Source organism: Macaca nemestrina, chromosome 6 (genome assembly GCF_043159975.1).
Source record: "Macaca nemestrina isolate mMacNem1 chromosome 6, mMacNem.hap1, whole genome shotgun sequence".
Taxonomy (NCBI): Eukaryota; Metazoa; Chordata; class Mammalia; order Primates; family Cercopithecidae; genus Macaca; species Macaca nemestrina.
The window spans coordinates 170426440-170433434 of NC_092130.1; the positions used below are offsets into that span (position 1 = coordinate 170426440).

Here is a 6995-nt window from a genome sequence, read left to right on the forward strand (position 1 = left end):
TAATGACAAATAAAGTGAAATGATATGAGAATTGACAGCGAAATATTTATGCTTATATGTGATTTGGCAGACGCATAAGTAAATTCAGTTGCTACACATGAAAAAGAATGATGCTTTCTTCATAATCGGTGCAAAACTCCTTGGTTGGCAGGCTATGTTCTGCATGCCTCAAGTGTATTTTATTCTAGGTAGAAATCCTCAGTTTTATTTCAAAACTGTTATTACTATTGTTTATGATTTTGTAGCTCAGAGGAACTTGACCAAACAACTTATTTTTTTAAAAAAAAATGGAATTAAGGCTGGGCACAATGGCTCATGCCTATAATCCCAGCACTTTGGGAGGCCAAGGCGGGCAGATCACGTGAGGTAGGGAGTTCAAGACCAGCCTGACCAACATGGAGAAACCCCGTCTCTACTAAAAATACAAAAATAACCAGGCGTGGTGCCACATGCCTGTAATCCCAGCTACTCGGGAGGCTGAGGCAGGAGAATCGCTTGAACCCAGGAAGCAGAGGTTGCAGTGAGCCGAGATCATGCCATTGCACTCCAGCCTGGGCAACAAGAGTGAAACTCTGTCACAACAACAACAACAACAAAACGAAATTAAAAGTAATCTTTCTTTAAATCATTTCTATCATTTTTGGTACTTTGGGGATTAAAAAAAAGTTCACCATTGCTAAGTAGATTTTTCCGTACAAATAAATGAAGAATTTGTAATAACTTCTAATACTGAACCTTGAAGAATTTTTAAGGTATAGAAGCTTGATCAGTAAAAAAACAAAAAAAAAAAGTTGTAGTTCTCTGAAAGTTGCCTTTTTTTGTAAAGTTATCACAAAAAGATACTCAAATAGGAATAGATACTCAAATAGGCATTACAGGTTTATATATATGCCTATTCCTGTGATACTCAAATAGTATCTATTTGATAGGAAGGTATTCAAATAGGAAAGATACTTGAATAGCATATTCAAGCCTCCGAAGAGAGGCAGGGTGGATGCTGGGTTTCATAGCACCTGGCATGTAATAAACTCTTAATAAACGTATTGAATAAACAAATGAATAAGTGACTTGCACAGTCATGTAAGGAGAAGCTGTGGATAACAGTCATAAGCAAAGGATAACAAGTCCAGGATATAGAATGTTGAGGGTAGCTATACAAAACCACAGCTTAGTCCTAATTATACTCCAGTGTTCCTACCAAAGGAAAATAAACAAATGCATATGAAGACAAAAAAAAAAAAAAAAGAGGCTCGAAAGGGTGTATTAGCTGAGAACAAAGTGGCTAAGATGAAAGTCGTTGTGTATTTCTGGGAAGGGTCATGAGCGGGTTTATTCTAATCTGGAGAGCCAGACAGAGTTTGTATGTTCACACAGAAAAGGAAGGCAAACCCAAGCAGAATATGGATGTGCTTTCTCATGTGGGAATTTTCAGAGCTGCAAAGGCCAGGTATGATTCTGTTGGCCTCCCGCTGGGGATTCTGCAAGACCCAAACAAAGCTCATGTAGGGTACAGTGACTTAGAGGACTTCATGGTGTACTCCTTGAAGAGTGTGCAGTCCACAGGCAGATGGTGCCAGAGGCAGATCTGAAGCCCATGTGTCCTGAATCCTTATCCAGGGCTGTTGTCCTAAAATGTGTTGCTTGCCTGAGTCTTCTGCAGGAAAACCAGGGGCATGACTGTACAACTCAAGTCCTGAAAATAATTGAAATACTGGCTGAAGGCAAACAGAACAGTCTTTGGATCAAGATTTGTCATTTAGCCCTGTCACAGTTCCTCATCGAAATGAGAGGAGCAGATTCGGATACTGAATATTCTTGCCCACTGCAGCAGAAGCTGCCCCCAGTGAGAGACGGGAGGGAGGAGGGGGCAGCCTAGGAATCCTTGCTTTGGCTAATGCAATGCCACAGTGGCTCAGCGGCTGCAGAACTGCTGAGCTGGTTTTTACTTTGCCTCAGGTGTCACTGACAACGTTGTCGGTTAGGCAGAGATTGCTGAATCTTTATTCCTGGCAATGAGGCGAGAAATAGAAAGTGCACAGCTGGATTTTCTGATCACAGGTTGGGTTTGCGAGACTTAGGGTTGGGGAGGGAGGGAGTCATCTTTTAATGTGCTAACTGAATAGTCAAGCTGGAAGTCAAAATCTATAAAACTCGAAGAGGGAATCCCATATTTTGTCTGCTGCCAGCTCTCAGATAGGGCTGTTCTTTAAAAGAAAAGGATATGAACAGACATTTCTCAAAAGAAGACATTCATACAGCCAACAGACACATGAAAAAATGCTCATCATCACTGGCCATCAGAGAAATGCAAATCAAAACCACAATGAGATACCATCTCACACCAGTTAGAATGGCGATCATTAAAAAGTCAGGAAACAACAGGTGCTGGAGAGGATGTGGAGAAATAGGAACACTTTTACACTGTTGGTGGGATTGTAAACTAGTTCAACCATTATGGAAAACAGTATGGCGATTCCTCAAGGATCTAGAACTAGATGTACCATACGACCCAGCCATCCCATTACTGGGTATATACCCAAAGGATTATAAATTATGCTGCTATAAAGACACATGCACACGTATGTTTATTGCAGCACTATTCACAACAGCAAAGACTTGGAATCAACCCAAATGTCCATCAGTAACAGATTGGATTAAGAAAATGTGGCACATATACACCATGGAATACTATGCAGCCATAAAAAAGGATGAGTTTGTGTCCTTTGTAGGGACATGGATGCAGCTGGAAACCATCATTCTTAGCAAACTATCACAAGAACAGAAAACCAAACACCGCATGTTCTCACTCATAGGTGGGAACTGAACAATGAGATCACTTGGACTCGGGAAGGGGAACATCACACACCGGGGCCTATCATGGGGAGGGGGGAGGGGGGAGGAAACTTCTGCTGGGTCACCCATCTACCAATAGACTTGGGTTGGGTGTGGCTTTCTGGTAGACCACCAGAGGTTGAGAAGGTACAATCTGGCAATGTGAGGAAGTTAATTCCACATAAGGTGGCCTTTCACCAATGCAAAAGAGAATATGGGAGGGAGCCAAGCTGATAAACCCCTGCCTTTTGTGAATATACCAAGATGCAGTTCCTCCTTGCCATCCTTCCCTAGGACTCTGACAAGCCAAAGAAGATGCAACCTGCTGTGCCTATTGGCAGCTCATGATGCTGCAGCCAACTCAATATACATCACATTGCTTTACATCTCTCTCTCTCTCTTTTTTTTTTTTACATGGAGTCTTGCTCTGTCACCCAGGCTGGAGTGCAGTGGTGCGATCTCAGCTCACTGCAACCTCCACCTCCTGGGTTCAAGCAATTCTGCCTCAGTCTCCCAGCCTCAGATCTCTTATCTCTCTCCTCTTCTTTCTATATTCTCCAAGTCCAGCCTTGCACCTCCCAAATCCTTGCTTCAACCTCTTCCTCCTAGAAGAGTAGAGCTAGCATTGATCGTATCTTATTGATTTGTAATATTTCATTATTTTATGTCTTCTTCCTAGAATGTAAGTTCAATGGGGGCAGAGATTTCATCTATTTTATTCACAGCAGAATGAATAGTACCTGGAACTTAATCAATATTTATAGAATGAATAGATGAGTTTTTAGTACGATATCCAGCACTGTACCTGGCACTTAGGAATTGCCCACTAAATGGAGATTTTAACTGTTATTCTTATTATCTACAATCTTTAGGATAAGCTGTACTATGTACTATGTATTTTACACAAAAATAAGTTTTTCTAGGAACAATATTAAAGACATGTATAGTGTAATATTTTATAATAACATTTCAAGACATTTTCTGGATTTGACTTTTTTTTTTTTTTTTTTGCTTAATACTAATTATACTCCAATGTCCTTACCAATGGGAAATAAACAAATACATATGACAAAAAAAAAATAGAGGAATAAAAGGAATAGAGGATGTAGGCAAAACAGCAAAGAGGAGCAAAAAGAAGAAGCTAAGAAGGTAGAAAGATGTAGGATCTGTGAGGAAAGAACGTTTCTGGATGCTGCAGTAATATATAAAACAAAGGAGTAAAGGACATAGAGAAGGAAGGGCTGTCCGAGAAAGAGGAGAGAGACAAAGACAATTAATAATTAATTACATATTTTTGCAATGTTGTCTCCAACCTTATAGCTTTGAGACTGTAATTAGAGTACTTAAAAAGCTATCTTTCCTTTCCTTGCATATATTTTTTTCCTAGCATGTTGCCAACAAGTTGTGGCAACTGCCTTGACTTCATTCCCATGGGTCATAAGAGACCTACTTTCTCAGAGATTCATATTTCAAACATTCCCTTGGAGTTTCTAACAAAAAAAACTTTTCTCTTTATGATTAGATATCTGGAAAATTCAAAAGAATCAAAGGAAAAGATACTATAATACTGAGAGAATTTAGTAAGGGAGCAATTTTTAGAATTAACAGAGAAAAATAAATGCTCATCATATACTGTAAACAAAAACCAGTAAGAAGATAGAAGACCACATCTGTGGTAGCAAAAATGAGAAGGAAATACTTAGGTATGAATCTTACAAAGAAGTACCCAAAACCTACATGAAGAAAACCAAAAAACACTCATGAGAGTGGCAGAAAAGTAGACTTAACAAATGGAAAGACACTCCATGTCCTTGGATAGGAAGACTTAGCATAAAAAAAAAAATCAGCATTCACTAAGCTAATAAATAAATGTAATAGTAATACAAAGTTGAAATATTCCCAGATTTTTACCTGAGCCAGACAGGCTAATTATATAGAATTTATTTGGATTAACATACAAGTATAGCAGCTTAAGAAAGGAGAGGAATGGCAGGGAGAGTGGTGGAAAGACCTCTTAGATGTTAAAACATCCTACAAAGCTGCCATCATTTCAAAAGCTTTATATTAGTGCTTAAATAGGTACACATGATTCAGAATATAAAATCTAGAAACAGACTTACGTGATTGTTAAAATGTAGTATACAATAAAGTCAACATCTTTTTTTTTTTTTTTTTTTTTTCCGAGTCTGATCTTATTTATTTGTTACTCAAAAAATCTTATTTCTGACTGGATTCAGACTTAGAAGTAGAAGCTCGCAGAGAGGAAAGTCTGCGTCTCTTTGCAATTTGTTCCTGGCGCTTCTCCTTAGCCTCCTTCATTCTTTTGGCCAAAAGTTTAGCATATTCTGCAGCCTCTTCCTTGTTTTTCTTAGTACGCTGCTTCTTCAGAGCAATACGCCGCCGTTTGTGCTGCAGGACACGTGGAGTAACAAGACGCTGAATCTTGGGTGCTTTGGTCCTAGGTTTCTTACCTTCTTTGTTTAAGGGCTTTCTTACAACATACTGGCGGACGTCATCATCTTTAGAGAGATTGAAAAGTTTGCGGATTCTGCTAGCTCTTTTGGGGCCCAGGCGGCGAGGCACTGTAGTATCAGTCAGTCCAGGAATATCCTTCTCTCCTTTTTTTTACAATAACCAAGTTGAGAACGCTCAGATTGGCATCCACAATGCAACCACGAACTGATTTTCTCTTTCTTTCTCCCGTTCTCCTTGGTCTGTAACAGGAATGCCCCTTACTCAGTAGCAGGCGGACACGGCCATGGGTCAAGACACCCTGCTTCATGGGGAAACCTTGTTTGTCATTCCCACCACTGATTCGGACCACATAACCCTTCCATTCTTCACCCAGAGCGTCAGCAGCAACTTCTGTGGCCATACGCTTCTCATAAAAAGTACGAAGTTTGCGTTCATCGTCCACTTCAATGAGTTTCTGGCAGCCAGTGGCTGGGAAGGAGATGTTCAGCTTCATCTTGAAGCCTAAAGTCAACATCTTAAGTCAGCAGGGAAAAGATAGACTCTTTCACAGGTGATGTTAGGATAACTGGATAGCCATATGGAAGAAAATAAAATGGAATCTTTACTCGTGCTGTATGATAGGATAAATTTCAAATGGTATGTATTTAAATGTAAAAACAAAACCAAACCATAAGGCACTAGAAGGAAATGTGGCTGAATTCCTCTTTATCCTGTGAATGAGGAAAACTTTCCTAATTATGACTTGAAATCTGAAGCATTAAGTATAACACTTGATTAATTTGATCACCAAAAAACCTTTTGTATGAAAAAGAAACAGCATAAGTGAAGTAGAAAAGGAAAATAATAAACAAAGAAAAAATACATGTATCAAAAGTCAATAAACAACATAAAAGAGATTCTAAAAAGACAAAAAAAGGTTCACAACTTGACCAACAGTAGTCTAGAAATATGAGCAGATAGTTTATTATAAGAATTAATGTGACTGATTTTAGACAAATGAAATGGTGTTCAACCTCACTTATAATAAAGGAAATTAATATTATACTAAGATGCCACTGGATTTAAACACATCAAATATGATTGAATTTATATGTTCACAATGATACATACTGGCAAAAAAATCTTCATTGATCAACTTTGGAGGTTGCTTGAGAACCAATTCATTATTGTGAAAATCGTAAGTAAAAAGAATCAAGCACTTGTCGTGCTTTTCCTAAACGGACTGTCCCTCAGTGTAGTCAAAGAGGTGGTAAGGGGAGCTTTCTTTTCATAGAGAGGTTCCAGCTAATAAATAAAGAATGATAAAATTTAAATACCTATCACCATTTTGCAGCCCCTAACGGAATTCATGCCTTAGAAAAACCCAAATTACACAATGTATGCTGCTTTAGCTTGGCTATCCCACTTCTATGCTCTTATCCAATGATACACTGCTAAAAATCTGGAAATATATAGGTGATTCATTGCAGCACTATTTGTGAGACTGCATAAAACTTGGAACAATCCAAATGTCTGTCAATCAGGTACAAGGTGAATTAACTGGGGTGCATATACAAAGTATTAGGGTAGTATGCAGCTGTTAAAAAAGACTAAGAAAGATTTCCATTATGAAGTGATCTCCAATATCCCGGCCCGCGGGATAGTCAGTGTAGGCCCTGGAGGAGGGGGTGGGAATTTGGGGAACAAGA

The 6995-nt window shown here is 38.9% G+C and overlaps 1 pseudogene; it reads right to left on the reverse strand.

The window, feature by feature from the left end:
- Nucleotides 1-4990: 4990 nt before the first annotated feature.
- LOC105489506 (small ribosomal subunit protein eS6-like) lies at nucleotides 4991-5804 on the reverse strand (annotated as a pseudogene).
- Between the last annotated feature and the right edge of the window lie 1191 nt (nucleotides 5805-6995).